General features: G+C 31.3%; 1 long non-coding RNA gene across 1 annotated transcript in view; it reads right to left on the bottom strand.

Annotated features, from left to right (window-relative positions):
• Positions 1–763: 763 nt before the first annotated feature.
• The window catches only part of LOC127291159 (uncharacterized), a 196,504-nt gene continuing 169,462 nt past the window's right edge, over positions 764–27,805 (bottom strand). The window contains exon 10 of the long non-coding RNA XR_007844554.1: positions 764–889. This is a non-coding gene — a long non-coding RNA (uncharacterized LOC127291159). The remainder of the gene's footprint in view (positions 890–27,805) is intronic.

Below are 27,805 nucleotides of genomic sequence, written 5' to 3'. Positions count from 1 at the left end.
GAGGGGGGGATTTAATTTTTTTTTTATAAGAGCCCTCTCTCTCTCGATCTATAAGGCGTGAAAACGAGAGGAGGGGAAAGAAGATAGTATCCTATGGGTGACTATTACGAAGCGAGGCAATATCTCTCGCTTTGTAGAGGGCGATTACTTTACTTAACTGACAGTGTCTCGATCCTCGCTTGGGATTACGCGACACTGTGTCGAGAGAGGAGTGTACTCGCTGGAAATTCACTCGCTCCCGCGGTGGTCAGAAGGAACTCTCTCGCGCGATTACTTACTCTCCTCTAGCGAATTAACGACGAATAACCCGAGGAAACCGGTTGGCCACGAACGGCACGCAGCTTAACGACTTCTATCTTTCTCTCTCTCTCTCTCTCTCTCTCTCTTGACTTCAACAAGCATTCCACGGCACGAGTTACTCGCGACGCGAATTAATGGAAACACGCGGCTGATAAAGAAAATTGTCTCCGCGATCATCGCACAAATCTCATCTCTATTTGTGATTTTCGATCAATAATCAGAATTTAAAAAATTAAACCCACTTTTCGCACTGTAGAATTAAACCGAATTTTTAAAAAAATTTAATATTATTGTTTTTTTAATTGATAAATGGAAAAAGCAATTTTTTTGTATACCATATATATAGAATTAATCTTGATAGTAGAGGGGTTCTTCTTTTTCAATATACATTTATATATATATGTATATCCAAAGCCATTGACCTTATCTCTCTATAATATTAAAAATTTTGAATTACCTTTTCTAAATTGATTCTCGTCGCAGGTGGTGGCGCGGATGAAATGACATTGCGCGTGTCTAACATTCTTCAGGCACGATGGCTATAAAGATAACCAGGCTGTCGTAGCTACTTCTAATCCCACGATTGAATCTGGAAACAGAAATTATTTTTTTTTTTTTTGTTTAAACATTTTCACCTACTCATAGTATTTTTTTTTTTAAATCTTCAAATTGGATAGAATTTTTAAAAAAAAATTTTTTGTATTAGATCTGCTGTTAATTGTTTTTGAATTTTTTTTTTAGACACTTTGAATTTAATTTAAAGAAAATTTAGGGTAATGTAAATTTAATTAAAAGTAAATTTTTGTTGAAAATAAATGTATATTGTAAATAAATTTAATTATAAATAGATTTGTTTAAAAATAAATTTGATTAGAACTAAATTTAATTAAAACTAAATTCAATTAAAAATAAACTTAATTTTAACTAAATTCAATTAAAAATAAACTCAATTTTAACTAAATTTGATTAAAAATAAATGTGAATTATTACTAAATTTGTTTTAAAAAAAAATTATATTATAAAAATAAATTTAATTATCAATAAATTGAACTAAAACTAAATCTATTTTAATAAAAATAAATACTAAATTTAATTAAAAATAAATGTGATATAAATTAAAATTACAAATAAATTGAATTGTAAAAAATATAAAGTTGATTAAAAATTAATACAATTAGAATAAAATTAAATTAACAAAATATTGTATAAACTTGGAAAGTAAACTCGAATTGAATTAAAATTGTTTTTGAATATATATATATATAAATGATTATGCAAAAATTTTCAAAAGGTATAATTTTTTCTTAAATATTTATTGAAACATTTTTATTTATTTATATATAATTATATTTATATATAATTGAATTTCGAGTGTTTGTATGAAGTCTTGGGATTTATCCGCGAACGTGTGGGTTTATAAAGTTAGAGAAAAGTGTGTGTTCTCTTATAGGGTTGCAGAATGGACGAAGGAGAGAGAAACAGAGAGAGAGAGAGAGAAAAAGCAAGAAAATAAAAAGAATGAGAATGAAGAGAAGTAAAGAAGGGTGATCTATGCGTTTAATTAACCATAGAGACGCTCCTACCAACTCTTAGCTGCTCTTAGTTTGGTCTCGTCGAGGGGGTGAATGTGAGAGGGCAGAATTGTACGGGTCATACGTGTTGGAAAGAGGAAATGAGAAGACTGAACTATTGCTATCGCGAGCGAAATTAACCGCCGGAAAAACTTATAATGTGCCACACACATTTTGGAAAAAGGGGGGGGGGAGGGAGGGCAATAGAGGACATTCTCTCAGTATATGACCACGTCCTTAACCATTGAACTTTTAGATATAATTAATTCCCAAAATAATTAATTAAGAGAAAAAAAGAAAAATGTTCTAGTCTGAGTGCTTCTAGTTTTAGTAAATAGCATCTCATGAGAACAATGACTTTTCTTCTTCTTCTTCTTCTTCTTTTTTTTCTTCATCTTCTTTATAAAGAATTCTGGCGTCAGTCACGTGGCCTCTGGCGCCACATCGCATCTAGATTAATTTTTGCGTAATAGATCCATATTGCGATAATTGTAATAACTTACATATATGTCATATGGAAATAACAAATCTCATTTACGGTGACATAATTTTTTTTGTCTAAAATATTATTAGATTTTCTATAGGTTATTTTTTACTATTCTTCTTTTTTTTTAAATAACTAATTATAATATAGATTCATATCGAGATGAAATTAAATAATTATATACATTATTCATTTATAAAAGAAGACAAAGTGTTTCAAAGGTGTTTTTAACTGTAATATTTAATTACGTCATAAAATTTACAAAATGTATATTTTTTTTAATTAGTTTAACTATTGTTGTATTGTCACATATATATTTTTCTCTCTAATGAATAGAATTTTCAATTTATTTAACCTTGACAATTAGCCAATGGAAATCTAATTATGTATGACACGTGTATTGTGAAATAATTTTTAAAAATAACAATTGAAAGTGTATTTTATATATTTAATTTTTTTTGTTTCTCATTTGAAGATTTTTTTTTGAAATTATTTCACGGTAGAAGCGAAATTTTAATATCACAGCAAAGTAATTTTTATTTTCAATAAAAAAAAAAAAAAATTCGCAATCATTGTGTGCAGCCTCTCGCATTGAAGAAAAAAGAAACCAAAGTCACGAAAATCGTTCTCCTTTTAGCAAAAGTTGGTCCGCATGTATATATATATATACATGAGAATGTCGATCTGGGTGTGACCAGCAGAGTAATTATGATAATTACCGGAATTCGAGGGACGCAATTAGGGTCAGCGAAGCGGTAGAAAACGTAGACATACTCTCGCACAGTCAAAGAGTTCTTGTCTTTCTCTCTTTGTCACTCTCGTTGACTTTTTCTTTTAAATATAGCGCTCAGTCTATATATATATATGTACATAAAATAGTTGATATAATCATTTCTTTTATTTTATTTCTTTTTTCTTTTATATTTTAGAAATTAATTTGGCCCCCTAATTACTCAACAGATTGCGTGTGTACCCATCACATAGGTATCACTCTCGGACATATATATATGTATACCTGCGTAAAAAAACTCATATAATATATACAACTGAAAATCGTCGTCGTCGTCTCTCTGTGGGGCTGCGACAGAACAGGAAGTGTCTCGTAATAAAAGAGTGACTTCCGTCGGTGAAACAATACGTCGGGATTACTGTGAGCCCTCTCTCACTCACTCACTCTCTCTCTTCCATTCACCGCGAGCCCGTTATTACCTATCCATCGTTAATTTGCGTCAGAAATAATTTAGCGCTTGGTTCCTGTTTGACTTGTGTGTTTTGGTGTATCTTTTTCTTATTTATTTTTTGTCCACAAGCTTCTTTTTTACATCTGTAATTCTTAATTAGTCGTGTTTCATTAATTACTATCTTTGTAAATTGATTAAGTCATCTTGATTTTCTTTTTCAAAAATACTTGAATTAACTATTTTAAAATAAAAATTTTGTTTGTTATAACAAATTAAATTTATTTGAAACAAATAAATGTTTATTTAGCTTGGAGGTAAATGATTTTTTTCCTGTGGTAAAATAAGAATGATTAGTAGATCCGATTAAGGTTTGGAAAATAGGCTAGGGAGGGACAGAAATTGAGGTTAGGTAAAGTTTGTTTGGGATAAGTTAGGCTAGGTTAGGTTAAAATAAGGTTAAATTATATTAGGTTAAGATAGGATAAGTTTGGTTAGGCTATAAGTTATGTGAAGGTAGGTTAGGATAAGATATGATAAGTTAGGTTAGGCCATAGGTTAGGTGAAGATAAGTTAGCTTAATTTAGGTTAAGATAGGATAAGTTAGGTTAGGTTAAAATAAGTTAGACTATAGGTTAGGTTAAGATAAGTTAGATTTGGTTAAGATGTGATAAGTTAGGTTAGGTCCCAGCTTAGGTGAAGATAAGTTAGCTTAATTTAAGTTAGGTTAAAATAAGTTAGGCTACAGGTTAGGTTAAGTTAGCTTAATTCAAGGTTAAGGTAGGATACGTTAAGTTAGGCTAAAATAAGTCAAGTTAAGTTAAGATAAGTTAGATTAAGTTATACGTTAAGATAAGTTATGTTATGTTAAATCAGGTCAGGTTAGGAATGAAAAATTAGACACATCTCTAAAATTCTAAAATCCATAAATTCGTTGCAACAAAGAAATCTTTTTCTGATAAATCTATATTCAAAATAGTGGAAATAAAAAATAATTTTCTCGATTGAAACTTTCGCGGATATTTACAGGCAACTGAGTGGAAGTAAAGGCCACGTGTATTTGATATGGTATATACGCAGCATTACACACATATATATATAGTTCTTAGCTCGTAGATGCATATTTTGTCCAAGTGTCGGTGTAAAATGTGCGGAATGCTTGGCTGTCGTGTTCGCGGACGCGTTGCCCTTGTCTCGCTTCTTACATATTATAATGGCATTTGTATATAGTTTTCTCATATGTTGTTGTATGGGTCATATATATGTATATGCATATATACAAAGAGGGTTGGATGATATCAGTATATAGGGGTGGTATAGCATGAGTTATTAAGATTACGATGCGCATGCTCGCGATTCTTTCATCGATTCATAAGAATATCCTCTTCTCGGCTAGCATCTCTCCTCCCAGTGCCGTATTTATAAATCTTGAAAAAAGAGTACATCGCTTTTCTGATAATTCGACTGTCATTAATATTTTAAATAATTTACTATATTTTCATTTTTTAAAATGCTTTCTAGACTTATATAGCTGGTAGAAAAATAATATTTACTAAAATAGGTACAGTGGAACCTGAACAAGCGATAATCTCGCCTAATGGTGGGTTCGACTGTAATACAATATAAACTATACGAGAGTGAATAAAACTTTTTTTTTCTTTTTGAATAAAAGTAAATCAATTTCACAAGAGGAGGTTGAGACAAGTGGGTAGAAACTTTATTACTGAATATATTAACACTGACGAGAAAGAGGGATAATGAATATTTACGCAGATATTCGTTATAGACTAATTTACCGTGAATTTTTTTTTTATTCACACTCTGTCGTTCCGGATGAGACCGGATATCCATGAAGGTTAAAGTACGTGGAGTAATCATCGTTTGTCACTTTCTTATCGCAGTTTTCGAGATTCCAAGGTAAGATCGATGAAGGTGGTAGTAGCGAGAGTCATATCGAAGAGACTGACAAAGATTGCAACAAATGAAGGAAGGATGCTGTATAATGAGTGTGGACGGTAGCTTAAATTCTTCCAAGGAGGTCACGCCTTCTCATATATATATATATATATATGTATATAGAAACCGGTATATATTTATATATATGTGTCCAGTTTTTTTCTCATTTTCTTTTTCTCTTCTTCTGGATTATTAAATCTTGTAGGCGTGAAAAGGAAGCTTAACTTGCGATCTCTTTCTTGAAATAATATACAGTCTATAGAAACGTCATTAGATTCAGAAATACGTTCTTACGTATCCCGCAAAGCCTACATGTTCGTTCCGTAAATACTGTCTCAAGATTGTCCCGACAGACACAGCGGGATAATTCCCAAGCGTTTCGCGCGTAACAAAATAAATGGTTCTCGTATATGTTTTCAAAACATAGAAAAGCGGTGCGCGCCAATAATTTGGTGTTAAGGACATTCTTCAATTCCATATACGCATATATTCACTAATCTGCTTGTAAATAATTTTTCCTTTTTTCAAAAAATAAATAATAAAAAATTTTATTTTTATACAAAATTTCTTTTGTCACCCAAAAAAAAAAAAAAAAAAAAAAAATTGGCAAGAAGATTGAGAAAAGTAATTATCGCTTGTATCCGTAAGATGTGTGACGATCGAAGGTAAACAAAAATCCGACATTCCTCACGGCGAGACACGTTGTTCCTTTATAAGGAAAGGCGAAAAAAAAATTGAAGGTAGAAGAAAAAAAAGGAGCGAAGTAAATTACCCGAGGCGCAAGAAAGTCTCTATCCACTCCTGACTGTGAGTCGATGAACATCGGTCATTCTCTCTCCCTTAATCGTTCCGTCCCCCCCGTGTATATATATATATATATTCTCTATCTCGTTTCTCTATATACTCTCGGTTTCCACGGAACGAATGCGAAAGCCGCGCGCACAACGTTCGAAGGACGAGACCGAAGAAAAATAAAGATAAAGCCTGAGGAATTAATTAGGACCAGGTAATCAACGAGATACCACGACCGTGGAACGCGATGACGACAAAAAGGTGCGAAGAAGAGTCGCGTATAAATATCAAGCAGTGTGTTCAACAGCATTCGAACGATCCTCTTATCCTCTGCTCTTGTGTGTATATATATATTGCAAAAGTTGCAGATAGAGCGGTTCGGACAAAATTCGAAATTCCTTCAATTTTTTTTTTTCCATTTTTTTCTCTCTTTCCTTATTTTTCAAATGTATTTCTTTCGTCAAAAGTTAAGATGCTTCATTGGGTTTTGTTTCTCGTTATTCTTTTTAGTTTCTACACCTATATACTCACCAGTCCGCACTCTCTCGTGAGTAACGGCTATTCCGAGAAGTTGTTTCAGATAGAGGAGCTAATTTGTTCGCGCGGCATTCGCGTACCGCTTTCGTAGGGTGAATGATACGACGAATGCACTTGAAACTCGATATACATCCATCTGATTTTTGTTCTTTTGAAAATTTCCCCATATATATATATATATATATATATCTATATATGTGCGCACGCAGACTTCCAATATATATAACCACCCAATCAAAAATTTACTAATGGCGCAGTACTGGCGCAGTACTGACAAGTGTTGGCGCAGTACTGGCACCCAGTATTGGCACCAGAGTTGGCGTAACTTTGGGATGATAACATTTTACCAGTATTGGCTGCCAGAGTTGGCACCAGTACTGGTAACCATTACTGGTTCAGTACTGGCTGAGTACTGGTAGTTTTGTAATTTATTGTATACGAAAAGAAAGCTTTAACTGTAACAGAGATTAGTTTCACTGCAATAGTGAAATCTCTGCTCCAGGTAATACTTTTTTTTTAGGAAAAAGTGTGTGAAATTTTTAGTAACCCAACACAAATTAAATATTAATTAAATAAGTCAACTAACTAATTAATATTTTATTATATATAAAATCGAAAACACCAAGAGTTTTTATTTTTTATTAAGTATAATATATATTGCAAATTATTAATTAAAAAAATCAAAAAATAAATATAAAAATATGTTTATTATAAAACCAACGTTTTAATAATAATACAAAAACAGTTCAGTAAAAATAAAAATGTTTATAAAATAATTATAATGTATATAATTATACAATTAGCTATTTAATTATATTATTATTCACTTTAATTATTTGCATCAAAATAAATTTTTAAAAAACTTTTTTAAGAAAATAAAAGTTGTTTTTTAATATTTAACAAGTGTTGTTAAGAAAATTTTTTGGAATTTTTATTTTAAAAATTCTTAATTTTTTAAAGAAAAAATTTATTTATTTTTAGTTTGATTGTTTAAAATTTTTTTTGGTTTATTGCATATCTGAAAACAATAAAAAAAACTTGCAAAATGTTTTGGAATTAGTCTCAGGAAACTTTTTGTTTAAATAATTTTACCCACAAAAAAGCAAAATAAAATACCTTTTAATTTTCAAAAATAAAATCAAAGTGAAAAAATTTTTATAAACAAAATATTTAAACAGAAAGATTTATCAGGTTCACTCTAGAACTTTTTGTAAACTAGTATTATAATCAAAAAGAAAATCTATTTGAGCCAGTACTGGCTCAATATCGGCTCAGTACTGGTTTGACAGTACTGGAAGGTTGGTACTGCACCAGTACTGATACAATGAAAATACCAGTACTGGTTCAGTACAGACTGTCCAGCCTGGGCAGCCAATACTGAACCAGTACTGCGCCAGTAGTTAACTCTGGTATAATACTGAAATTTTTGGTTGGGCAACGATCGTAAATATCAAGAGAACACTAAAAGTGTCTATCCATTTAATGCGTATCATTGACGTTTTATCTTCTCCTGTTCGTGTTTTATGAGCTGATAAATATTCGCGGTTTGAAAGGTGCCGGGAAGAGACTTTCCCATATTTGTAACCGACACTCGCGCGCGAACGCACTAAAAAGGAACACTTTTTTTCAAACATTTACAAATGTAACTTGGTTTGCAAAAAAAAAAAAATATATTGTACAAAAAAATAAATATAGATATAAATAAGAAAAGAAGGAAATAAAAATGTGTGTGTGAGAGAATAACACACTTTTTACGTGTAAAAGTCATTTTGCAAAATGAAGGTAAAATATTGCCTCTGAATCCTATTTAAATTTGGTGTTATAACGTTTATTATTATTATATGTAGCTAACTCGAATATTTCGCTAAATTTAATAGTTTTATTTACAATAATATACTTTTACTTTGTTACCAAAAATTAAAGATTCAATTTCGGTAGCTATTTAATGAGCCAAAAGTTCTGAACGTTCATATGAAGGAAATATTTTTTTCAATCTATAAATTATTAAAAATTATTATGTCAATGTAAAAAAAAACAGTAAATTACATTGAAAAAAAGGTTTGGTATTAACAACCAAACATTTGGTTGGTATTTAAGCAACAAAATTTTTTTTGTTGAATCATCAAAATTTTGGTTGTCACAATCAAACTTTAGTTACTCTCTAAATGTGAATTAGTAAAAATATTTACTAATTTAAATTAGTGACTCACTTTTTGCTTTAGAATTAGTTAAATTTTACTAATTGTTAGTAAAAGTTACTAATAATTAGTAAAATTTCACTATTTTAGAAGCAAAAAGTGAGTCACTAATTCAAATTAGTAAACATTTTTACTAATTCAAATTTAGAGAGTAGGACAACAAAAATCCTTGTTTTTCTAATTTTGGTTGTGTCAAACAAATTTTGATTGAGACAATTAAAATTTTGTTGATTCAACAAAAAAATTTTGGTTGCTTAAATATCAACCAAACGTTTTTGGTTGCGTCAATACCAAACCCTTTTTTCAGTGTAAACAATTATTAAATTAATAATTTATTTTTAGATATTTAAAACAATATTTTGTAATAAAATTCGTACTTAAAGAAGTTGCAAAAAAATTCTTTGTTCATTTGAACGTTCAAAACTTTTGGCTCATTGAATTTAGTTTTAAAATGGTTTTAGATTCAAAAAAAGTTTTTCTTTTCAAAAGTGTTTAAAAAATACATATAACTTTAACAAATTTATGCAGTAGCAAATAAATTTTTAAAAATAAAAATTTCAAAATTAATTATCAACACTTAAAATAATTATTTCGCTAAAAAAATTAAGTTTATTAAAAAAATAATAATTCAAATTACACGAACGTAAAATGAGAATTTTTTCTCGTAAAAAATTAAATTTATAGTAAATACAATCAAAAAAAAAAAAAAAAAAGACGGACGAAATCAGGTCTTGAAGCAGAGAAGCGTGGCGAAGGTAATTAAGACCTGTTGAGTATCGCTCGAGTGACTGCCGGCAAAAAGGATATAGTGTGCGCGGGTGTCAAGCCAAAAGGAAGGGTTGTAAAGTGATGAATATTCCAAGGCTGAATCTGAAAGGGGTTCGCACGCGGCTAATGAAATGTACATTATAACCGTTAGCAATGTTGGTGGCATCAATGTTTTATAAGAGAGAGAGGGATGAGGAAATGCGTTGACGAAGAAGAAACTGTGAGGGGAGGGGAGAAGAGTTAAATGCGATAATTTGCTTGGGTGGGTGACCGATCCGAGAGATGTTAACCCTCTGCCATTTAATTACGCTTAAAACATGCCTAAAATATTGCAATGAGGGGGCGAGAGGATGATTTTATATATATATATATATATATATATATATATATATATATATATATATACCAAGAAGGAAGGGTTGAACCCTTGAGCTCGTTAAGTGAGAAGAGATTTTAACCTCACGCCTGTTCTTTATTCTGCCTCTTAAAAACTTGTCTGATTTTATAGATATACCGACAAAAAGTAAATCAAGCTCCACCATTTTAAGGCGAATTTACGAATCTTTAAATTTTATCCTTTTCTTTTATTTTTTGATATGGACTCTCTAAATACATGAAATTTTATTAAATATTAGAGAAAAAGAATTGTAATATTAACAAACGGAATTAAAAATTTATTGCAGGAAATAACAGTTAAATTCCGTTTTCTCCGTTAGAAAAAAAATAGTTGAAAAAGATCTCCTAATTTTCTGGAATAATTGGAGTGTTTAAAGAATTGATTGTATAGTATAAAGTACACTGTAGGTGTATAGGAGTGTAGTAAATACAATTTGGACAGCGAGAGGGATACTTATTTAGTGCGCGAGTTGACGACAGGGAAGGTGGTAGGAAATGAAACTACCAGTTCCACACTACCGAGACAGGATAGATTTGTTGTCCACACATTCTCCTTGGAATGAGAGGTTTGAAATGGTAGTATATAGCAAAGGGGCAAAAGGGATATATATATATATATATATATACAGAGAGCTTTCGAGAAGACCTCTTGGAGCTATTAATTGTCTGTGTTGATTCATTAGATCGTGCTTGGAGTTCCCAAACGACGACGACGACGACAAATTCGGCGGGGCTTTTACGAGTGGACCGCGCGTCCCTCTTCTAATTTCCAAGAAAGCGTTTCTCGATTAAAATTAACAGTCGGCCCCAAAAACCGGCCGTGCCAATCAGGTAAATTCGTTTCTTTAATGCGGTGCGGATTCCAATTAAAAGGTTCTCTTCATTTCAACTTGTACTTTGTGTTTGCGATTCAAAAAAACCTGTTTCTTTTCACTTTAAGCACCTTATTTCTTTAAATGCTATATACGGGGTGATCGAGCCCTCTTGTAAAAAAGAAAAACTTGGATCTTTTCAGATGTTATATGTATATACATATACATAAAGTTAACGATGAATTCTGAGACAATTCATATACTGGATCTTTTTTTGGATAATGTTTGCAGGTGTTCTCAATATTATATATATATATATATGTATATATATGGAATTCGAAAAAATTATACGCATCATAAAGAGCGTGACTAATGAACTATATACACTTTCGTTGCTAATCATCATGTTTGGATCCAATTCTCTCTTGGAATATAATATATATTTTTGAGAATTATGTTAATTTTTGAATTCTTTTGCTTCAGTAATTTTCTACGAGTAGCTTGTTGAAAAAAACTAGGTATAGTACAGTAATGACAATAACAAAGGAATTTGATAAAATAAATTATTATATATATACCGCAAATGAACAACAATTTTTCAATTTAATTCATTAGGGAAATGAGTGAAAAAATGAGTTTGATAGTTCACGAGATTCTCGTTATAATAAATACGAATGTTTTTAAATCAGGACAAATTGATATGAGTAATATATATATACAGCCAACAACTAATACTTGACTTCCGGTATTTAGAGCACTAGAGTAGAATAAGAAGTCTCATGTTACCACGATCATTAAGTCACACACTCGTTATTATCGTCATGAGTCGTATCATTTTGATTTTGTTGTCATATGGGCTTTGGAATCGAACTTTGCAAGTTCGTTGGCTTTGTATAGAGAGAAAGAAAGAGAGAGAGAGAGAGAGAAAGAGAGTCGATCATGGTCGAAGCGCAGAGTTTCGTAATCTCGGATCTCCTTTCCCGCGGGGAATTCACGTGTGTTTTTCAGGTGTGTATACATATGTTGAACACCTATATATATATATATAGAGAGAGAGAGAGAGAGAGAGAGAGAGAGAGACATCAATGTTTGTGTGTGCGCCATTGCAATGTACGAGACTGAACGGGAGCCGAAGTTGAAGGCCTGACCGTGACCTACCTCAGCTCTTTATGACGTCATTGCAGTGTGCTCTATGCGAGAGAAAGAGAAAAAGGAAGGGTGGAATGATACACGAGAATAAAAGTGGGAGGGGGAGGGAAAAGGGGGAACCACATAGATCGGAACGCACACGTGCTTTCATATAATATACACACACGCAAGTACCTTATATCACTACGCACAAATCATCCCACCCACACACTGTATTTTTATACATATGCATACATATAAACCACCAAGTCTATGCCAAGCTTATTCATTAAGTTCAAGACTCTTTGAAAGAAAGACAGGGTGCTGCTTTTTTATATAGCGTATTTCAGAACTTTTATGTAAGAACTATGGAAGTATTCTGTATAAGCAAATATATGTATATATATATATATATATATATATATATATATATATATATATATATATATATATATATATATATATATATATATATATATATATATATATATATATAAAAGTTGCATCAACTCTCGAGCATGATACTTCGATTTTATACTGTACGGTTAGACTTTATGTCTCACCAGTTCTGTCTGCGGATTGCCAAGTCGTCAACGATGATGATTAACAACCGGAAGTTCATCGCCACCTGCTTCGCTTGATTTGCGAGAGACTTAGGCCACTTTTTCAAAGGGGAAATATTAGCTTTGTTCCCTCTGTATATATGTATGTTATGCATCACTGATTACTAAAGAACATGTGCCTAAATTAAACCAATCTAGTTTAATGATTCCTACATATATATGTATATGTAGAATCATTAAACTTGATTGCTTTTTAACATTATTGTTACAGTTTTACTTGTAAACTATATATTTTCGATATTAATCCGTTTGATCATATAGTAAAAAGAATCTTATTTACATATATGCGTCTGAACATTAAATTATCCATGGTTTATTTAATTTTAATTATAATTCTAATTTTAATTTGCAAGCACCAGTTTAGAAAAAATGTAATTTTATTAGAGCTGTGCAAAAGTTCGAATTTTGTATTCGAATATTCGATTCGAGCCCGTGTTAATTCTTATGGAGCGGTTCGAATTTTAAAAACATGCACAGCTCTAAATTTTATACATTGTTTTTAAAATGTAAGTTTATAATGCCTAATTACAAAATTTACATTTGTGTGCAGAAAAGTATACAAAACACGTACAGTAAAGTATAATTTTCCGCATTGTTTGCAGCAAAGTTGCAAAACAGTGTAGGAAAGTAAATTTTTCTGCATAGTATTCAGCAAATTTATAAAAACCAGTGCAGAAAAATATACTTTTCTCCACAGTTTAATGTAAATTTGCGCAGTATATATAGAAACCAACATTTTACATGAAAGTATATATATATATGACATATTTTTCTTGCAGGTGTTACACAAATAAAATTTGTTTTAAGAATGACTTGTTAAGAAGTAAAAAGATGTTATAAATACTATTTTACGAAGATGAATTGAGAATATTTTGACGTGAATATATTGTAACTGATAATACACGTAGATGGGGGAGGGGTGTAATAAGAACAGGAGTGGGAAAACTTTTTGAATGAGATATGAACGTTGATGGAGCTCACCCTCTTTTTGCCATTGTCAAGCTTTAAAGCCCAAGAATAACCCTTGCTTTGCATCTCACCTGTTGCTCTTTACCTCAACACCCCCTTCTCTCACTCACTCTCTCTCTCTCTCTCTCTTTCTCGTAACTCGAGGACTAATTAAAGAGTCAGACAGTGCGGTGTTTAATACTCCTCTCCTAACCCTCTTATATTCTCTTACCATGATTTTCCAAGCTCGTTCCTCTCAGTTTCACCAGCAAGGTCTGGAATTAATTAGCAGCAGTTAACTGCGTGCGCGGGGCGACTCATTTAGGGGATGTTTATTTTAATTTTACTCCCGGACAACCCGCAGCTTCTTCCCTCTTTTTTTTTACCCCCAAGCTGGTGACTTTTTATTACTCAATTAACTTTTTCTGGACGATTTTTTTTTTTTTTTTGTCTTTTTCACGAGACTTTATATCGTGTCACTCTGTCAACCCCTCAAATGTTATGTTAACCTCAGCTTTTTCATTTCGTATCTCAGTTTTTCTTTAAAAAATTTTTTTTTTCCTGCTATAAAGACGAAGAAGCTGTCACTATATATCTACGAGGCGGAATTCTTTTGGCGCGCAATTATTTCCTCGTTATTTTATCTCCGGGAACAACCCGCGACGTCTAATTATCACCGCGGAAATAATCACTGTCCTGTATATATTTATAATATACACCCCTGTTATTATAACTCGTATACCGAATACCATCAGCCGCACGAGTATAGGGCCTGCAATCGTTTCTCGCAAAATTGCTCGCACGGCACTCAACATTTCTGCACGTGAACATTTCTCACCAAAAATTATAATAAGACACAAGTGTCGTGACCTTTTGACAAAAAAAAAAAGATTATACTTTTTGTTAATAAAAAATTGGTTACAGTCAATCCTCGTTAAGTAAGACGGTTTAATAGAAAGTGTCTCACTTAAAGAGAGGTATATCTTATCTGCTTCAAAATATTATGTGTCAATTATTTTTGTTATAAAAATTAAAACAAAAAAAAAAAATATAACTATTGTTTGACAAGATGATATGAAATATTTTCCTAAAGAGTCTGAAGAATTTATATTGTCTGAGAAAAAAAAAACAATTAAATACAAAAATTCCTGATGCTTTATGTATATATAAAGGAGTTAACGACTTCGATAATAACTTTAAAATCTTTATGATGAAAACCACAGTGAGGAATATCGTGAAAATATATAGCGTCTCTCGAGGCAAAATCTGAGTTGTATCCCGTAATTAGTGGTTGCTTAATTATCTCCCTTATTTACAAAAGAGAGGAGTCACCAGTGCGCGGTTTAAAAGAAAGGGTGAGTCCGCGGGTGTCGAAAAAAAGAATTCCCATTACCCGAACAACTTTTTGTTTTCTTTTTCGTTTGTTTTGTTTTGTCTTCATTTATTTGAATGATGAGAAACACTGAAGGGATGGATGCTGGAAAGACTTGTATATACTACTATGGCAAACTTGAATTTATAAGACGGAGGGTTGAGAAGAAGAAGAAGAAGGGATTAAAAAAAGACAGAAGGAAGGAAGCGCGAGCTCCTCCAACCATCGGCTCTCCTAATGTTTACCAGCAATTAATGGCATTTATAAATTAAGGCATAAAAGAAAGATCCAGAATTTCTCTCTCTCTCTCTTCCACCGTGCAAAAGGGGAGAGAAGAATATAACGCAAATAAAAATAAGAGAAAAAAAGCCGCACACCGATCCTTTGTCTCGTGAGACTCGCCTTCAGAATTTTTCCTTTCTTAATAATTATCCTACCGTCAGGTCGTCCTTAATCTTAGCGCTCGCCTTTCAAGGAAAGCTCCTACTGAATGAATGCCTGCCCGGCAAAATAATATTTTATACATAACAAAAGATCGCGCCCTGTACGCTCTTGTAGCCACGATTGTTATCGAAGAAACCGTTTCTCCCATATATAGAACGTCTTCTTTTTATTATTATTATTCACGACTTTGGACCATAGTGTTTATGACATTTTTAAATAATTGACCTTGAAATGATATTCTATTTTTTTTACCTATACCTTATTGAATTTTCTCTGAATGAGAAACATTGGATAATTTTCAAAAATTAGAATAAATTTTACACCCCCTTAAATAATTAATCATTTATAATACACACACGTCACTCCTCATATATATATATATATATGTTAAACATGACTGGTTCTTCTTTTTCTTCGTTAAAGCGTCATTAATCCGAGTGACTTTTCAAACGTGGAGAGATAAGGCGTGCCATAGAAAATTAATCGACGACACCTGTATACAATCGGCAATGGGATGGAAAATTAAGAAAAAAAAAAAATAGTTCGTTAAAACCTTTCGCCGTCGATTGCATCGAAGATTTTTGTTTGTGGGGTCACATTGGTGTCACGCGATAATACAACGTGCTCGCACCGCCATGCAGTTGGTTTAAGCGCAATTAATCTTCGTTAAGTAAGCAAGCAGACGAGAGAGAAAAAAATAAAGAGGGGGAGGGGGCTCGGACCATGGCCACCATGGACTGTATGGGGCACCATAAACTCAGCTCAAGGCATCTCGTTCGATCCCTCTCCCGTCGTGTCGTTTAGTTATGCTCGCGTACTTCGTTCGTTGTATATATATATATATACATACATACGAACACCGGAGTCCTGATTAAATCTGAGTAATTAAGGGAGTTAACCTCGACTTAACTTGACTTAACGCAGTCACGCCCGCTTGCTCACCCCTTCCATTTACACCGTTTACACACGCTTTACATTGTTTGAGGAAACTCCCCACGTCGTCCTACACACTCGGATAATTATTATATACCTCCTATCTCTTAACTCTCTTATACCTGATTACAGTATAATTCCCGAAGGTGCAAATTTACCACCCCCCCTCCCCTTTTTTTTACATTCTTAATTAAAACAAAAATTATTTATACAATTTTAATGTATTGTCTTGATGACTTATGACAATTTCATGACTAATTCGAATTTTATTGCTTTATCGTTCATTTATTTTGCACTCGAGTGTGTGCGCGAGACACTTTAAGCTTTTGTTTTACGAGCTCGAGGACCAAACACGCATTTACGATCGCATCACCTGAAATTATAAATTGCACAAAGGCAATTCGTTTTGACAGTTAAATGGAGTTCGAAAACGCGCGTAGGATTATTTTGCATTCAAATGTTATAAGGAAAGCGAAGCATCTTGCGCGCCAGTCTGCTTTTCTGCCCACGCAGAGAAAGGAGTTCACTCTGTTTTGTGTCGATAAGAAAAGAAGTTACGAGAGTGACCCAGTGAGACTCATGGGAAATGCTCTATTGCCTGTAAATACTCTCTATATCTTCCACTCTTGGACACTAATTAAAGTACTTTATCCTATTTTCAACTTCCCCTCTCTCTTTTTTTTTTTTTTTTTTTTTTTTTTTTTTTTTTGAGTATATTTAACGACAAAAAATACAATTCCTTTCTCTTATCTCACTTTTCTTTTTTTTTCAAAAAACATATAGCAAATAATAATTATATTACCAATCGGGAAATATTATTGACTCTTGCGGTAAATTCATCACAAGTCTTATATAAAGCGGAACAAATTCTTTCTGTCGATACTGATCTTGGGCAAAAGCTTCATTTGCATACAAGTATCGCCTTAAGAATTATTGCTGAGATAATCAAACGAATGAATAACATGAACTCGAACACTCAGTCAATTAGTAAAAGATAAACTTTGATAAAGAACACATTTAAGGTAAAAGAAAATATAATGCATATAGTTCAGAAACTTGCTTTAAAACGCGCATATATTATATATTTGTATTTATGACATTCACCATTCGTTTAGCACCTTTTTCTTGTTATAATAATTCTAAATAAAGTTTTAGTTTATTATGCAAATTAAACGTCACATTAATTTATAATGTTATTGTTACTACATTGTTTAGTGCGCCATTACTTTATTAACAATTAAGGACTGGTATTTTATTAATTATTGTTAGTTTTAATTAGTAGAAATTTAATTAATGATATAGATTTATTAGTAGTTTCAATTACTAATAGTTTTAGTTACAAGTAGTTTGAATAATACTAGTAATTTCAAGTACGAATAGTTTCAATCATTAGTAGTTTCAATTATTAGTATTTTCAATTACTATAGTAGTCTCAATAACTAGTAATTTCAATTACTAGTAGTTTCAATTACTATTAGTCTTAATTTCTATAGTAGTTTCAATTACTAGTAGTTTAAATTATTAGTAGTTTCAATTACTAATAGTTTCAATTACTAGTAGTTTCAATTACTAGTAATTTCTATTATTACTAGTTTCAATTATTAGTATTTTTAATTACTAGTAGTTTCGATTGTACTGGTAGTTTCAATTATACTAGTAGTTTTAATTACTAGTAGTCTCAACTGCTACGGTAGTTTCAATTATTAATACACTGAAAAAAAAATTTATTTGATTCAAATACCGGTGTATTTGGTTATTATCAGATAAATATTTATTTGAATCAAATATATATAGTATTCGAATCAAATATATATAGTATTTGAATCAAATATTTCAGTATTTGAAGCAAATACAATTTATTTGATTCAAATAAGAAATATTTGATTCAAGTAAATATTTATTTTATAATAAACAAATACACGGGTATTTGAATCAAATAAATTTTTTTTCAGTGTATACTTTCAATTACTGTTATAACTTAATTTCTAAAGTAGTTTCAATTATTAGTTTTTTCAATTACTAGTACTCTCAATAACTAGTAATTTCCATTACTAGTAAAATCAATTATTATTAGTTTCAATTACTAGTAGTCTAAATTACTATAGTATTTTCAATTACTATAGTAGTTTCAATTACTATAGTAGTTTCAATTACTATTAATTTCAATTATTATTAGTTTCCATTATTAGTATTTTTAATTAGTAATAGTTTCGATTGTACTAGTATTTTCAATTACTAGTAGTTTCAACTGCTATAGTAGTTTCAATTATTAGTAGTTTCAATTATAAGTAGTTTTAATTATTAGTATTTTCAATTATTGGTAGTTTTAATTATTAGTAGTTTCAATTACTATTAGTCTTAATTTCTATAGTAGTTTCAATGACTAGTAGGTTCAATTACTAGTATTTTCAATTACTAGTAATCTGAATTACTAGTAGTTTTAATTATTACTAGTTTCAATTATTAGTATTTTCAATTACTAGTAGTCTTAATTGCTGTAGTAGTTTCAATTACTAGTAGTTTTAAATTGTGTTCTGGTTTTAACTATATTCTGGTACTTACAATTACTAGTGTTTTTAATTAATATATGGTAGTCTCGTTACTGTTAATTATATTTAGATAGCTTCAATTGCTAAATTAATTTCAATTAATCCTAGTTTCAATTACTAGTAATTTTAAATTGGTTGTTTCAATTACAAACACTTTTACATAACTCTAAATAGTTTTTATATATAGATTGTTTTGTAGTTTTTGTAAATGAAAAAAATTTTCCATATCAAACAAGAATATTTCCCATGAATGTAAAAAATTTTATTCTCATTTTATTAGAGTAAATGGTAATAGGAAATTACAATATGGATTTTTGAATAAGATTCGTGTGCCCCCTTAATGATGAAGGAAGAAAAAGAAGGGGTTCTCTCTTTCTCTTTCTGTGTGTATGTGGATATGGTCAGTGTTGCACAAATTACGAGACGCATGGGTTCAGCTTGCATTCGAGCATGCGAGGATAGGTGCCTCGCCTAATTAGCCCGGCGGGTATTTCCGTCGCGTGACGTTACGTGAGCTCGTTTGCCTGGCTTCAGGCCAAGTTTTCCGCCGAACTATAAACCATATTCACACCCACGCAACACAATTAGCCGTGCACCCAGGGAATTATAATATCCCGGTGGCGCGCGGTGTTGCCACAGATTCATCGGTCTGTAATCTCATCTACTTCGAGCGCCGCTCCCTCCAATACACCACTGCCACCCCCACATACATACACTTCTTTTTTTTTTTCATCGCCAACTCCTCTGATTAATTTAGCACTTAGAATAAATCATGAGGGGAAAAATACTTGATTATGGTGTACATATACATATATATATACCGAGAGGAAAAACCTAGATTTCATTGTCGATGGTCCTGTTACTAGGGCAACAAAATTAATTTATAAAATTACCATTGCAAATATTGTGGAAAAAAATTGAATTACCACCACGCATTTTTAGATATTGTTTTAGAGATAAAATTTCTTGGATAATAATGCCATTATTATATAATGATTACAATATATTGTTCGACAATATTTACAATATTGTATGGGAATATATATATATATATATATACAATATCATTATGATTACAAATATTTACAAGTATCAAATAGATTAAAATTGTGGAATTTATTAAAGACGATTAGTATATATAATTTTGATATAGCGCGCCACGGATTATGAAGATCGGTTATAAGAATCGTCAATATATTTTAATCAATTCGATTTCATAACGAAAATCCGCAGCTTTGTTGAGAGAAAGAAAGAGAGTGAGAGAGAGAGAGCAACGATATATATAAGGAGCCGTTTTCCAATCTATCATCGACTTAAAGAAAAGGAATGGTTAAAGAGCGGGGTTAAGCGGTCGTAAAGAAATTCTCATTTTCTAAGACTTAAGATGCCTTTGGAGGCTGGAATTAAATCTGGCTTCGGCAAGAGAGAGAGAGAGAGAGAGAGAGAGAGAGAGAGAGAGAGAGAGAGAGAGAGAGAGAGAGAGAGAGAGAGAGAGAGAGAGAGAGAGAACCAGAATCCACGGAGCACGGGTCTGTATACTTTTTACTTAAAAGATAAGCCTCGTGTTTTAAGAGCGCGCGGCGGTAGAACTGGCTCGTAAAACCCCGAGGAGTTGGGGGAAGAAAGAAACACAGAGAGCGAGAGAGAGTCGGCTAAAGGAGTTGACCGACCCCTCGAATCACTTCTCGAACCGAGGAATCAAGAAGGCCGTGATACTGTGTGCTAGAAAAGCCTCGGCATTAAAAGCAGACACGCTCGATGCGTCCATCTTGTTTCGCTAGGACCGATTAAGAAAAAAAGAAGAATAACAGAGAGAGAGAGAGAGAGAAAAAAATAAATAAGAAGTAAATAGTTGATAAAGAACCTGCCTTGAATTGTCAAGTGCATTCTCTTTGATTGTCTACTAAAGATGATGATTAAGTGTTCTCTTACTTTACTTATTTCTCATTCTATTCACTAAATGGAAGCCAGCCAAGACCCACCAAGCTATGTTCACATTTCAAGTATCTTTATTTCAACTTTACGATTATTTATGATATTTTTCTTCATTTTTTTTTGCACACTATACATGATTATAGTATATGTGTATCTTAGTGGGAGGTATTCTTGCTATGACAAATTTTCATATCTAGGTCAAGTAGTGTTGAACACATTAAGGAAGCTCTCAATTTTTAATTATATATATTTATTTTCGTGGAAAAATATTTTTCATAAAAATATGTACTATAGGAGACAGTTATAATATTTAAGTTAGAGGAATCTAAATTTAATCGTCATTCAATTTTTTCCTGACACCTGTCTTGCAAATCAGAACATTGTATTTGTATTCGAGACGCATGCTTCTTGGGACACTAATTCAGTTTAAGTCTATCAAATACAACTATAAGTAGATTTGTAAGTACAAAAGAAAACCATAACTGACGTATAATGATGTATAATACTGTAATAAAATCTGCAACTAATAATTTTTCTAATAACTCAATTAATTTGTTTAGAATTTTTTATATTTATGAAATAGTATAATATGGATTCTTTCTTAATGTTGTAAAGCTTCTTATACAATGTAGTAAATATTCTTATACAATATTGTAAATATTTCTATATTATATGGCAAATACTCCCATACAATGTTGGTGAATATTCCTATATAATATTGTAAAGATTCCTTGTAAGATTCCATTGTTTAAATTTTTCCAAACAGTATTGTAAATATTCCTATACAGTATGACAAATACACCCATACAATGTTAGTGAATATTCCTATACAATATTGTAAAGATTCCTTGTAAGATTCTATTGTTTAAATTTTTCCAAATAGTATTGTAAATATTCCTATACAATATTGTAAAGATTCCTTGTAAGATTCCATTGTTTAAATTTTTCCAAATAGTATTGTAAATATTCCTATACAGTATGACAAATACTCCCATACAATGTTGGTGAATATTCCTATATACAATATTGTAAAGATTCCTAGTAAGATTCCATTGTTTAAATTTTTCCAAACAGTATTGAAAATATTCCTATACAGTATGACAAATACTCCCATACAATGTTAGTGAATATTTCTATACAATATTGTAAAGATTCCTATACAATATGGTAAATATTCCAAAAATAATATTGTAAATATTCTTTTCATACAAAAATTTTAGCATTAAACAAATTCGAAAAACAACATTTTAACACTATAATCATATTGTAATACATTTCTGTATTAAAATAGTTTTTGCATTTAATGCGAAAAAAATTTTTTTTTGTTCGAGAATTGCATGAACTGTGATTTTTTTTTTTTTTGTGAAATTCACATTTTTATCCTGACAAAACTACATCTACGAATTTGAAAGTCGAAACCACGTCACTGTGTGTGCGGTCTGAGAGATCAGTAACACGCATCGTGAATTCGTCGATCAAACGTCGCGACGATTTGAATCTCAGAGAATAGAGTTGAGTGAAGTAAGAGTAGGTGTTCGGAGAAGGGAGGAAAGTTGAAAAAGGGGTTTTGGGGAATGGGACGCTAGGAACAGAGGTCGTATGAGTATGGAACTAGGAGGGAAAAAAAAGAAAATCGTGAAAAAAGAAAAAGTACGTATATATAGAGAGAGAAAGAGAGAAAAGAAGAGACTTTAGAGACCCTCTTGTGAAAGAAGGAGCCGCAGGGTGGCTGGGGGCAGAAGTGAGTATTGATTCAGATTCAGCTAGTTAGCTATGCTTGGAGCTACCAACGTCTCTAACCCTCCCAACACCCTCTCTCTTTCTCTCTTTCTCTCTCTCTGCTCCTTGGCGCTCTTTTTACTTGGAGAAATGGGAAGAAAGAGAAAAGGAGAGAAGTGACTATAACGGTGACTAAGGAGGGGGGGGGGTAGGAAGGAAGGGTAGATGAGGAAAGACAGAGGGGTGGTGGTTGCAGGGGTGCTGTTGAAGCTTCCAAGTCTCTCTCTCTCTCTAAACGCGTGTGCAAACTCGTGAAGGTGCAGAAGGTGACAACCTTCTCCTTCGATCTTTTCTTACGTCGTGTCATTCTCCTCTACTTTCTGTGCTATTTATTCTTTTTTTTCTCTCCTTTTCTTTTTTCCCTTCTTAGACTCACATGTGATTCACTGTGTGCATTCTATTGTCTATGTGCCAGTGAGAATATACATTCGATAAGATGAGGGTGCACAGTCTGCAGTTGAAAGCATTCCCATTATATAAAATTTATTCCTAAATGTCAATGCGCTCCTATATTATATATTATAAATATAAATAAATATTTTAATGTTTCACTAGAAAATGAATATCAAACAAAATTTAATCAAAAAAAAAAAAATTTTCTTGCATTTTCTTTTAAATTTCTGTCTTTCAAAAATCAATTTTTCTTATTATAATAATAAAATTACAAATCATTGAAATTTTTATCATTCATCACAATATAAATAATTCATGAACATATACAGTTATATTGTAATTTTGCAATTCTATATTTCGTCTTTTTTTGACTCTAAAATCGCTTTAAAATTTATTTATATGAAATAAGTAAAGTAAAAGACCCTATTAAAAAAGTTTCGTATATTCAATTTTTCTTACGACAGTTTATAAGAATTTTTAACTGCATACGTGATAGATTTTACTTTTAACTATATATATATATATATATATATATATATATATATATATATATATATATATATATATATATATATATATATATATATATATATATATATATATATATATATATATATATATATATATATATCTTTTCATTTTAAATTTATATAAAAGTTCATATATTAAAAAATTTTTTTTTTATAAACTTGTGATCCCCCTCTTCCTTACTTCTCGTTCTAGGAAAGAGAGAAAAAAGAAATCCTTTTGCACAATCATTTATTCCGTGCATGTCAAGCAATACACATACACTATAAAATTCGTATATATGTGGCTGGAAAATGTGTATATTCGATGTATATATATATATATATATCTATATATTATATATGTGTACAGGCGTCAATGTGTAGCGTGCATAGATTTCTCAAGCGTCGCGACGCCGTCAGTTCCGCGAAAGCTTCTGTGAACTTCCATGCGCGTTTGTATTTTGCTCGCGTCTCCATCTTACGGATTTTTCTTTAACCAAGGCGTCGCGACGCCTTAGCGGCTAATAAGTAACGCTTCCTTGGACTCATGCAGACAGAAACTTTTCATCCCGTTCATTCCTTTTCTCAACATCGGCATGTTCAGTCGGCAAAAATGTCGTTTAGGTTTTTTTTGTTTTTTGAAAATTTTTTTTATTCCATAAAAAGAAATTTAGATAAAGTCTTATAATTTAAGTGAATAAGACTTGAATTTTTTAATTTAGAGATGAATCATTTTTATTAATTATTGTTAATAACATAAATGATTTTAATTATAGCGCATTCATTAAAGTTACTACCATTTATTGTAACTTTAATTTTCTTTATTGTATTTTGTCCATGGCGAATTTCTGCTTATGAGGAAAAATACTTTTTTTTTTTACTCTGAAAGCAATATTTCTATATTTTGTTGATTACGTCAGAAATGTGAATTTCCAAAATGACTTTTTCTGCGCGCAACTTATATTGAAACATTTGTGGTGTCTGGATAAGAATTTTTTTTTTTATGGATCTGTTGTTACGTCCACCCGAGTCCTTCTTCAGACGCGTTTGCCATCAGAAATCAGAATATTTATTCATAAAAAGACAACAGAGGCATAAATCGTGAGACTTTGGAAACAGCACCAGACCGTCTGTCACTTTTCTACATTTTATTTATATTTCGATTGCTATATACTCTTCTCTTCGACCTGTCGCTCATACATTTATATATATACTTCACCAAAAATTAAATTATTTTTTTAACCCACCAATTTAGAAATCAAAAAACAATTTTTTTAATTTAAAAATATTTTTAAAAAATTTGATAATTGAAAAATAACATATATAGTGGTAGATAAAAAAATGAATACAAAATAAGAAAAACTTTTTGATTTCTTGTTGTATATGGAAGTAGAATATAATTTTTTCGAGGTCATTAAGATATGTTCTCTGGGACGACGATTATTACACGGAGAGAAAAAACGAGCCTTTACAGCATGGACCTATGTATGCTCTCTTCGTACGCGCCTCTATCGTCCATCTTCGGTACCATCTCTTGCTGTAGTAGCTCGGCTCCTTACTATTTTAGTACGGGCAAGTGAAAATATAGTATAAGGTCGTACCGAAGATGGACGGTAGAGGCGCGTACGAAGAGAGCATATATAGGTCCATGCTGTAAAGGCTCGTTTTTTCTCTCCGTGTAGTAATCCATTAAAAGTTCCGTCCGCTAATGCCCTTTATTTAGAGTCAGATATAATTTTTTAAAGGCTTTCCGGTTTTCCGGCTGCTTTTTCTTTGTTTCTCGCCGGTTTTTCTTTTTTTTCTGCCTTTTAACAACTGAAATAATTCCCAAGAACGCCTATATATCCTAAAGAAACCTGCGCGCAAACGTCGAGAAGCTGTTATTAAAAATTAGGACCACATACAAATCAGGTCAAATTATGCAAGTCACCGAATTTGAGTGACTACAGAAATTATATATATATAGAATCGACAGAGCTTATGATGTCGTAATTAAAAATATAACTTCCTTGTTACACCCAGCAAGTTGTTCCTATTTGAAAAAACTTGAATGAAATTTTCAGTCCCATTCATATGGCGCCTCACTAAATAGAGCCGGGCGCCATAAGGATAAATTTTTTTTCACTCCTCTCTATCATAAACATATAATTCAAGGCCACCGTGCCGGAAGTTCACTCTTACTTTTTCCCCTCTTTTAAATTTTAATAATTTTATTTTGTTTATCAATAAGTTTTGCAGAAAACTTATTTTATAGCAAATTACAATTATTTCAATGCCTTTTAAATTATATACAAAAAATTGTGGAAATTTTTGAAGGAAACAAACTTCAGTTATAAAACACCAGGTAATTTTTTTCTTTGTGGGAAGTATCAACTTCACTCCCACTGCACTTTAACTATATATATATATATAAAGTGTGACGCGATATTTTAATAATAATGAATATAACAATAAATTACGTATCGTTGTATAAAAGCTGCGCGTTTTCCCTTTGCACAGTCACGAAAGCTATACACTAGTTCACGTAAACAGTGGGGTAATATAATCACACTTAATAGGTCTAGATACAGACATGTAACTTCGGCATTGCACGAGATATATGGGGTCGATAAGCAATGAATTTGATTTACTTTAACCTCATGCGAAACCGTCGCGCACACAATATTTATTAATGATTTCGAGTTTAATTATACGTGCAAATTATGGTCCCTGTGTCTTTTTTTTTCTTGAATTTTTAAAAAAAAAAATTTTTTTTTGAATTCTTGCGGAAATTTTAAGATATTGAATTCAGGTGTTCTGAGAATAATGAATAATATATAATAGTTGAGAGGGATGAGGTGCTTCAGAGACATTTTGAAAGTGTTTCGCAAGAATTGTATATATACACTTTCGAACGATTATGTGAAATAGCGCGTGCAGGCGTTTTAACTAACTGCTTAAACATTAGTTTGAAAGAAAATGGCGTCGTCAGACAAGAGCTGAAGTAAATTATGAGTAGGTGTTGAGGAGTATATATATAGATGCATTTATAAATACAGATACACGTGTGTGTAAAAGTGCAAAGAACAAATACGTCCCGCTTCAGTATATTAGCATTTAGTAATTACCTTATCGACCCGATCGCTCTGTAGTTCAACGTATCGAGCTTGTATCTTTGTTACGTCCTTCTCGCCTTCGTCGCACGCGAGCGATTATCCAACCAACACGGCGTGCCTTTGCGCGCATAGTTCAACACATATCAGAAATAAATGCGAAAAGCCGACTTCATGTTTATGAAAAAAAAAAAGAAAAAAAAAACAGGAAAAAAAATGAACAGAAAATAAAGAGAAACATTTGTCCCTCCAGGGACAGATTTTAAACAGCTTTATTACTTCCCTTCTCCTATGCGCCGTGTCTTATCTAAAGTGGACTTCACGCTTACCGCTTTGGAAAAAAAGCTAACTTGCAAATACCCTCTGTTGTTAACGTAATTATGTCATCAACATCCCTATGGGGTTTTTTTTTAAAGCTTCAATCAATTCGATTTTTTTTAAAAAAAACTTTTTTGAATATTATATTATTCTTTTTGTATTAAAAAATTTAAATAATAAATTAGGATTTATGATTTTTTTTTCTTTCAGTGAAATATATAAATAGCAAAATACGACGTTGAAACAAATATCCTTTCGTTTTATTCAACTTTTGGGCTAGGTCAGGGTTACTCTCACTTGACCATTGAAACGATTTCTTTTTCCCAACATTTACGTGTGCTTTGAATTATTACGTACTGTTTTAATATTTCATTAAATTTAAATATTTAAAACAAATTTTTAAATAAAATTTAAAATAAATTTTTAAATAAATTTTTAAATAAAATTTAAAATAAATATTATTAACAAATATTATTTTAAATAAATAATTTCTTTGGTTTTAAAATATTTATGTTTTAAAATATTTTTTATGCAAATTAACATAATCTTATTATGTGTGGTTCAAAATATATTTTTAATAAATGGAATGAAAACCAAAAGTATTTTATTCTAAAGAACAATTTTTCTTTATGTTACAGGTGAGTTATTTTTGCAATATTACAAAAGCTGATGAGAGTGAGTACAATTTTTAATTGCTAAAAAATCAAAAAGAATCATATTAAACTTTTTACTAATTTTTAGTAAAATATTACTATTTTATTTAATAGTTTTAAATTTTTACTAAAGTTTT

This window comes from Leptopilina boulardi, unplaced genomic scaffold, assembly GCF_019393585.1.
Source record: "Leptopilina boulardi isolate dan_hultmark-lab unplaced genomic scaffold, ZJU_Lbou_2.1 LbouV2_126, whole genome shotgun sequence".
NCBI lineage: Eukaryota > Metazoa > Arthropoda > Insecta > Hymenoptera > Figitidae > Leptopilina > Leptopilina boulardi.
Note: the sequence above shows the minus strand (reverse complement) of the source record. Positions and strands in the feature narration are given on the sequence as shown.